Here is an 8,994-nt window from a genome sequence, read left to right on the forward strand (position 1 = left end):
AGTGCCAATATTAACAAACTCGCTTATCGTTTGTACAGAACCGCGGAGCGCACGGCTGAAGATATCGGTTGCGTCACCTGGCAGCGGCCATGGAAAACACACGGAAATGCGCAGTTGAGATGACGGGAGCGAGGCTGCGTGTCCCACTGCGATATGTCGCCTTCTGCTCGCTCGCATGTTTGCCTTGTCGCCATGCCGCAAGGGCACTGAAAACAATTGTTAGCGATGCGGCGCGAGACAGTCTGCGTCACTGTGTGCTCGGCTCACGCGAGCGCCTGCTCCCCACGTGTGCCAGCGTCACATTGCCGACCTAGCTTTTAAATGTGGAATGTAATAACTTGAGAAAATAACGATGGTCACCTGCATCACGGCTAAACCATGCTCAGTAATGCCCGCTCCTCTGATTTCTACTGAGCTGCAAATCGGGCCGCCAAAATTGTTGTGCACGGGCAACTGGCCTATAGAATGGTTGGACCTGCATATCCTCTTTTTTGTGAATATTAGAATTCTGCCAGTAATTTTCCCAGCCATAACAATGCTTGCAGTTAATGTATATTATTGGGGACAAACTCTGGTGGTACATTCATTGTTTTCTACAAGCACCGAATCCACCAAGTGGCTCATCCATCACTCCGTCGAACACAGCCGCATTCTTGTTGACGGCCAGCTCATTGCTGAATTCCCGAGCCACTGCACGGCGAACGCAAAACAATGCAGTGCCACTAGAAGTTAAGCGCCATACATTTATTTTTGTGTCCATTTCTGTTCACTGGTTTTATTCAAGAAAGCATAAGCTCAACAGTATGCGTTGTGAGAGAGCGTACACGCGTTTCCCACACAAGCACTGGCCGCAGCTGCAAGCAATTACGCGCCGCATTGCTCTCAGCGCGACCAACACCTTCAGCTGCAGCGGCGGTAGTACTTGCAGTGCTTCCAGTGCTCTTGCGGCAGAGCGACGAGGCAAGCATGCCAGCGAGGCGAGGGCAACATATCGCAGTGGGACCAGGTGGGACACGCAGCCTCGCTCCCGTAATCTCAACTGCGCATGTGCGTGTGTTATCCACGGCCGCTGCCAGGTGACGGCCCCGGTATCTCCGGCCATGCGCTCCGCGGTTCGTATTTGAATTGTCGATGACTGTACATCCACACAAAAGACATTTCTCCACACGTGTACAGTTGTTTTCAGCGGCGAAGGGTCTTACGGGCTCGGGCTGTCTCCGTCTCCTGTCGTCGTCGTCTGCCGTCATCGCCGCCTTTGAAATCATAGTACTAAACACCGGGACACTCATTTTCCAACGTCTCGCGCCAGAACACTTCGTTCTCCGAAGACACAAGACTTTTACAGCAAAGCGTTATACCTCTACCACGGCCGCTCGATGGAAACTAGGTAGTTTCCATCGAGCGGCCGTGCCTCTACCCTCAACGGTTTCATCTCCCTGGGCAAAAATGCCAAGGCGCCAAGAATACATTTATACACTGAATGTTTCGCCCCTCCCCGGTGTTCACGTTAGTGGAAATGGTCCGGGATTTTTTTTTCTTCTTTAACAAACACTTTCGCTATCATATTCAAACTTAGTGTCCTGGAATTGCTATAACTTCTGTATTCTTGTAACTGGCGAATTTGAATTTTTAAATTTTTTACAAGGTAAGCATTCTCGGAAACATCCTATTGTTAATATTCTAAATATTTTGACACTCTCGGTTTATGCAGTCTGGGCAAAGCCATGAATGGATCCTGGTCCGCAGTCCAGGTGTCTTTCGAGCTTTTTGCCTAAGAACCCATCTAGGTTTTCCCGGAAATAGGTAGGTAGCTTGGTTAGTTGGTTTATTTAGAGGAGGGGTTGAAAGCCAGTGAACCTCGACTACCCCATTTCACTGACTGAAGGGCCATAGACCTGGTTAAAGAAATCACAAGCACACGACAAAGTCTACAAGGTTCCTGAGGTCTAGTTGGTCCTTCTGGGTTCGTATTCAAAGATTCACGGTGAAAGGCTTACACTATGTTTTATTTTTTTGAAGGGATACCTGTAGAGTAAAGAACGCATTTAAGGCACGGACAATCTTATTCTGACGGCTAGCGTCAAACCATATACCTAATAGAGTTTCTGGACCCAGCATAATATGGTTATCTACTGCTATATTTTCTGGTACAGTTCACGTCTTAACCAGGAATATATTAGATAATCAATAACACGCTGGAAACATGTTTCTTGTGCTCTCCGCATGCGCAGGATGATGAACTTTCACAGCAATTTTTTAACAGCAGAGCTGGTTAGGCCGAGTCTTGACCGTCATTCGCACCAAAACACCTCGAAGCCTCAGAAATAATTGTGGTTAGGAAAATCCCGGTATCGAACCCCGGCCCTCAACGCCGTGAAACCGGCAACCTAACACTCTGCCACCCCAAATGCCCGAGAGGTACGGCTGTAGCGGCGGCGGTGAACAAAACCATGACAATAATTCGAAAGAAAAAAACCCCTGCCTGCGATCGGAATCGAACCTGGGGCGCTCGCGTTATGAGTACCGATTTGGCTCTGATCGCATTCCGGGCGAACAGTATTTCCTTTGTGTTCGTAGCGCAGACGTTGACTTTAGGCTCGGTCGCCGGTTTTAGCACGTGCTAACGCGGTCCACTTTGGGAGAGATGTGAAAGTCTGCGGACGAAATGATCCGGGCCTGGCAGTCTTGAAGAGCTTTCAGCGGCAAATTCGGAAATAAATGTTACGTGCAACAGCCTGGTCTCCGATGAAGGGAAGGGGCCGCCAGCTCTTCTTTTCTCCTGCCTTGCACCACTAATTCAAGCTGCGCCATTTTATTAACAAAAAAATTTCTTTAGGCAACGCCAAGTCGCATGAGATGGAAGTGAGCTTCTATAATTAAAGCCGTAGTATTCTTTCCGAGGAAGAGTAACGAAACGTGAAGAGAAACTCATAGAGAGCAGTTTGCGCCCACTATAGTGTGTCTATACATGTTAAAATCAAAACATTTGCCCATTTAGGCGTTCCAAAAATTTGTGCCCTTGTGTCACTGTGCTGTTTCGACGCTGTGCTGTTTTGTCGCTGTGCTGTTCTGTCGCGTGCGCCTTTGACGCCGTGCGTTTCTGTCGCGTGCTGTTTCGTCGCGTGCCCTTTTGACGCCGTGCTGTTATGTCGGTGCTGTTCTGTCGCGTGCTCTTTCGTCGTGTGCTGTTTTGACGGCGCCCCGTGACGGTCCGAGGGAGACCATGGTGACATCTAGCGTGCTCGATACTGCGCCTCGGCTGAAAGTGGGTTCGCCGGTATTAATGACAGCCAAGCCGTTGCGGCAAGCCGCATCGAATAGGCGCCTGCCTCTAATTGTGGTCTTAATGCTGCCCCAGGAGGAATGGTGCGCGTTAAAATCTCCAGTTAACACGCGCGGTGGACACGCGAAACGCTGGCGCTACTGCACGTCTCCTGAAAATGAAAACCATTCAGGGCATCCCTATCCAGGCGTATGAGCCTCGCTCGAGTGAGTGCGGAGCAGGAGTGATCAGAGATGTTCTAGTTGATCTGTCGGAGCCTGAAATCCTTGAAGCTCTGCGTCAGAAAACACCTGTCAAATCTGTGCGTCGTCTAGGCAAGTTATTAAAGAGCATGCGGATTGTATTTGCCCCTGAAACAGCGCCTGCACACGTTTTCCTAGGCTACACGCGCAACCGCGTATATCCTTATGTTGAGACGCCTAGGCAATGCACCAAGTGCCAGCGTTTTGGCCACGTGGCAACTATGTGTAGACTTCCGAGCCGCTGTGCTCGGTGCGGTGGCAGTCACGAAAGTTCTGCGTGTGACCCTGATAATCTTCGGTGCCCCAACTGCGGGAACAGTCACGAGTTGACGTTTGCCTCGGTCCGGTCCTTCGGAAAGAGAAGGCCATACACAAGCTTAAGGGGGACAAAAACATTGACTACAAGTCAGCGAAGGCGACCCTGCATGAGCAGCGGGGGAAGGGTGCTGCCGGGAAAAAGACCTCTTCAGGAACCCAGAAGGCCGCCAAAAGGCAACCTCCAGCCTCCAACACTTTAGATGCAATCTTCGGCGATGACTTCCCGCCCCTGCCTGCTTGCGGAACCGTGAAACCTGCGGCGCCCACTACAGCGACACCCATGCCGTCATCTCATTGGCATCCATGGAGACGTCGGAGTCGCTTCCTCCACCTGCAGCTGCGTCCTCAAGCGAGACAGTGCCTGCAGCTGCGTCGTCGATTGTGACAGCGACAGCGGAGTCTTCCGGTCAGCAGGCAAACAAGAAGAGGCCCAGGCGCCGTGTCCACCAAAACTCTGGCAACATTTTTACGCTCATCGTTTCAGTTGTGGAGCCCATTCGAGTTTTCCTGGCTCCGCTTTCATCTCCGTCTAGTTGCGTGCTGTAAAGGGCGGCATAAAATTGTGGGCCGCTGCGGTTTTTTATAGCTTGTCTTTGCGATACAATTTATTGTAAGCCGACAGCAAAGTTGCCTTGGAAAATATAGGAAGCTCATTCACAAAAATTCTTGTTATTCGGAAAAAAAAAAAGATCTCGCTTTCAACATTCTTTTTTTTTTTAATTTTCGGCTTCTCCCAACTTGCGGCTGCCACTAAATTCAGGTCTCTTCTGAAAAAAAAAAAGGAAAACACAAAATGCCCGTGCAATGGAAATGTTTTGTGTTAAAGAACACGGTAAAGAATAGATACAATCGCTGTCTTCTATTATACAGCGGGTCTCATAGGGCGCATATTTTGTCGTCGCATTAAAACCGACGTTGTTATTTTTAGCGACCACCTTCTGTTAGTTACGAAAATGTGGCAGCTTTTAATTAAACCCTTTGGCGCTGTTATGTTCATTGATGGATTTATTGATTGATTGTGGGGTCTTAAACACGCCGACGCTACACAGGTTATGATGCGCGTTTTAGTGGAGGGCTTCGGATTAATTTTGGTCACCTGGGGTCCCATGTGTACGAGATTTCGGCGCACGTTAAAGATCCCCAGGTGGTCAAAATTAATCCAGAGCCCTCCACTACTGCGCGCCTCATCGCCTGCGTTGCGTCGCCGTGTTAAACCCTATATAAATCAATCAACCAAGTGTCAATTCTACAAGTAACCTTGACTGCCAGGTCCTGCTTAACAGATTGAAATGAAAATATGGCAGCGAAGCAAGCCATAAATCCTACTTTATTTTTCACCAAGTGCAGACAAAATATTTACTGAAGAGTTGTCAGTTCGTCTGTATACAATAGCTGGCAGGAAAGGCCCCCACGGCACTATTACAAATTTAAAAGTTCCCAGTCATAACATGAATGGGATGACAACTTGACCAAAATGTTTAGAGGTGGCACAACTTTTCACTGCGACCGATAGCATTATCTACCTGTCTGCTCTTGCCTGAAATGGCAATATCTGGTGTACACCATGGTTTGCTCACTGTTAAAAGCAATACCCTAAATCCTGAAGGGCTGCGCTAAAACACTGGTCTGTCACGGGAGCACCAAATTTCTAAGTCAATACAAAATCTGAAAGTAAAGGTCCTCTATTAGTCTAATCTAGTGAAGTGACCTCAACAGCTGAAATACGCAACCTTTTTGCAGGAGGGGGGGAGGAGGCTTTGTTTTACGTGCCGAAGCTGCACATGCACCTTGAAGGACACCACATAAGGAGCTATGGATCAAGTTGGACCACTTGGGGGCCTTGAAATGTGCAACGGTCTCTATACAGAGGTTTTCTTTTCCACCTCTACCAGAAAAATGGCTGCCACGGCTGGGATTGAACCCACGTCTTTGATGATGGCAGCAAAACATCCTAGCTGGTGGGCAGTTACAGGGGGTCACCGCAAGACACGCCTGCTTAGGTCGGCTTTATTGCACGACACATGCGCCATGCAAGAAATCCTAACGCATGCAAAACCTTGTCCAAAGCCAATTTGTTCACTCTGGTGTACATTAGATGAAGTGGAATGTTACCAGTACAGAGTTTATGAGCTGGGAAAGAACCATCTACTTAAGAGAACGGCATGAGCAAGACATTGAGTTATTACTTGTTGGCAATGCCTGCAGTAACATACCGTACTTACCCTATTCTAACGCGCACTTTTTTCCGGAAAGATAGGTCGAGAAATCGCATGCGCGTTAGAATCGGATACGAAACCGAAACTGTCGAAACAGCGGGAATTTTATCCCACCCATCGCCATCTCTAGATGGCGCCAAAGCTTTTAGCAACGTTTTTCGGACGCAGGAAGCATAGGCGCATAGGCTTTTCTATCGGCGTTCACACAAATCGTCAAATCGTTCCACTTGCGCGCTTGATAACAGCAATGGCAGCAGCGGCTCTCACGCGTTCAAAACAAACGGTCGACTGAAGCGTGCGCCTATGGAGAAGCTCGCGGGATGGGCGTGCGAGGCGTGCCACGGGCCACGATCCCATCGACCATGGTTGAACGTTCGTTCAGACGTGTGGCATCGCGAACGCGCTTGACGGCACCGAGGACGAGATGTTGTGGTCAGTGGAGAGCGACGAGGAGTGAGATGAGTGAGATTACTTCGGGAAATAAATCGCCCGTTTCTCTCGCGTTCGTTTTTCTTGCTCACAAAGTTCCGTGCGCGTTACGATCGAAGGTGCAAGTTTTTTTGTTTTTTTTTGCCAGAAAAATGGGTGCGCGTTATAATCGGGGGCGCGTTAGAATCGGGTAATTACGGTACTGGTCCTAGTAGGCATGCAAGCAAGGGCCTCTTTTGAATGACTGGAAGGACTGCATCCAGTCAAATATATACTGCTATTCAGAGCATGTTGATGAACCACATCCATGTGTGCCAAATTTTTTTCACTGCTCCGCTGTCTTTTCTTCACCTTTTTTTTGTACCATTTTCTAATCAGTGCACACACTCTCGTGTTAGGTCGTGATTGCCCAAGTTATCTTTGACCTCAGCTTTCAAAGCTGTTACACTAAACCAATGATATTTATATTCGAACATAATTTATTATATTTGCAGTTACTTTTTGTATTTGCACGTGATTTGCAGTACCGAATTTTATCATTGTACACTTCTAGCAAAAAGGAATATCGCAGGAGTAGTGCATCTAATTCCTTTGGAAGACAATGTTTTTGTTTTCGCAATCTGATGTAGCATGCACAGTCGGCGCTTCATTTTCATTGTTTTCTGTGAACTACATATCCTCTATTATAAAGAGTTGGGAAGTCATTTGACTACAGGAAGTGCAAGTAGGAGCGCTTAAGTGGAGGAAGCACAGCTTGGTCATCGTTCTGATTTGTTTTTTGTTCAGTATGACGACTGTGTGTGACACTGAGCTTCGATATCAGTTGAAATAGTTGGCCTGTCCATCCGTCAGTGGAGCCTGTGGGGCCAATACACTGCACAAGCATGAGGCAATAAAGCCACACAGGCCAGAACCGGGATATATATATATATATATATATATATATATATATATATATATATATATATATATATATATATATATATATATATATATATATATATATATATATATTGTAAGAAAACTGCGCCTCTCTCTCACAAAGCCATGTTGATTCCGCGAGCTGGGGCTCCCCGCTTTTTCCGCCCCTCCAAGTTGGTGGCTGCCCTCTTTGCTGTCGTAGTAAATTGACCACTGGCCATGCTGAGCTCCTTTTTCCCAAGGCTTCACACCTCTACAAGTACCAGACTCCACTTAAAATGAACTCCATGTGCCATGATTAAGATGAACAACACTTTTGTTCACTTGTAACATCCACAACGCAATAACGTCCGCGTAAGACGAATTTCTGGTAATACAAATTTTCGCCGTCCCCTCGAGTTTGTCCTAATGTATATATATATAATGCTAACCGTCTCTCCGTACTATCGCCCGCTGCGCATCCTGTGCAGCTACAGCACTCACTAAGACTCCAGATGGACCCTGCTCCTAGTGCCTCCACACTATAACAGTACACTGTCCTTGCCAATCCTTGAGAGAGCATGCGCCACTATTCAGTGCACACACAGGCTTGACTGAGAGGCTTCACGCAACCGTGGGTACAACACTACAAAGTGGGGAACCTAGTGCTCCCGCATAAAAATAGTGCAGGTGCAAACGTTATCTGTTGTCTAGCCCTCTAAACATCTTGGCTGTGACTCTTATAAGGCAAAAGCTGTGTCACCAACGGCTACTGCAGACTATTTTTGAAATAAAACTCTTTCCAAGATCATACCAAGGTCACACCGAGTTGTGCACAACTTTAAAAAGGAAAATGTCGCCTCCAGATGAAATCTTCCGACTGTGTTTTCGGTACCTTTAAAGTGTGCCATGCTTTGTACAACAACAACACAAGGAAAGATGCACAAAATTTGTGGTAAGAAGCATGCTAAGCCCCTTGTTAGTTGTTGGATGAGACACCTTTGACTTGACATAAAGCTTTCATTGGCCAAATCAGCTTATGTATCAGGGACCACTTGAAAATGTGACCTTCGGTATAAAATTACACAGGCCGTTTCAGTGCAACATTGTAATTGTGCACCCAAGTTGAAAAAAAATAGTTGAAGAAAGCCAGGATGTAATGGCACATAATGTAACAAACGTTTTGTATGAAATGAAAGAACAATTTGTGAGTGAGCCCCGTCTTTATCAATCTACTCCAAGGAATGTGCTCTTGCCAAACGCCCGTGACCTTTTTTTATGCTTCTTATACCTGATCGGCATACCCTAAATAAATCGGTTGCAAGTAGCGCCCGTCCTGTCTGTTCAATGTCCTTGTGGTCTTTGCACCCAGAACTGATGCACGTACCAATGAGCTCTTGAAGAGTAGTTCGAAGGTAAAAGTGGCTATGGTGCAGCTGTTCCACTAGTAGAAACAGAAAATCCGGGGTGGTTGGGTATAAAACAGATTTTCACCCAAAGGCCAAATTGGGCATAAAACAGCACATCATCCAATACTAACGCCGAATGCGAGCACAAAGCAGTGCGGCACTTTTCTGCTGCATATGTGGCAATTATTTGGAAGCAG

This window comes from Haemaphysalis longicornis, unplaced genomic scaffold, assembly GCF_048455015.1.
Source record: "Haemaphysalis longicornis isolate Haplotype H1 unplaced genomic scaffold, Haemaphysalis longicornis Haplotype H1 scaffold_1, whole genome shotgun sequence".
In the NCBI taxonomy this organism is placed as follows: Eukaryota; Metazoa; Arthropoda; class Arachnida; order Ixodida; family Ixodidae; genus Haemaphysalis; species Haemaphysalis longicornis.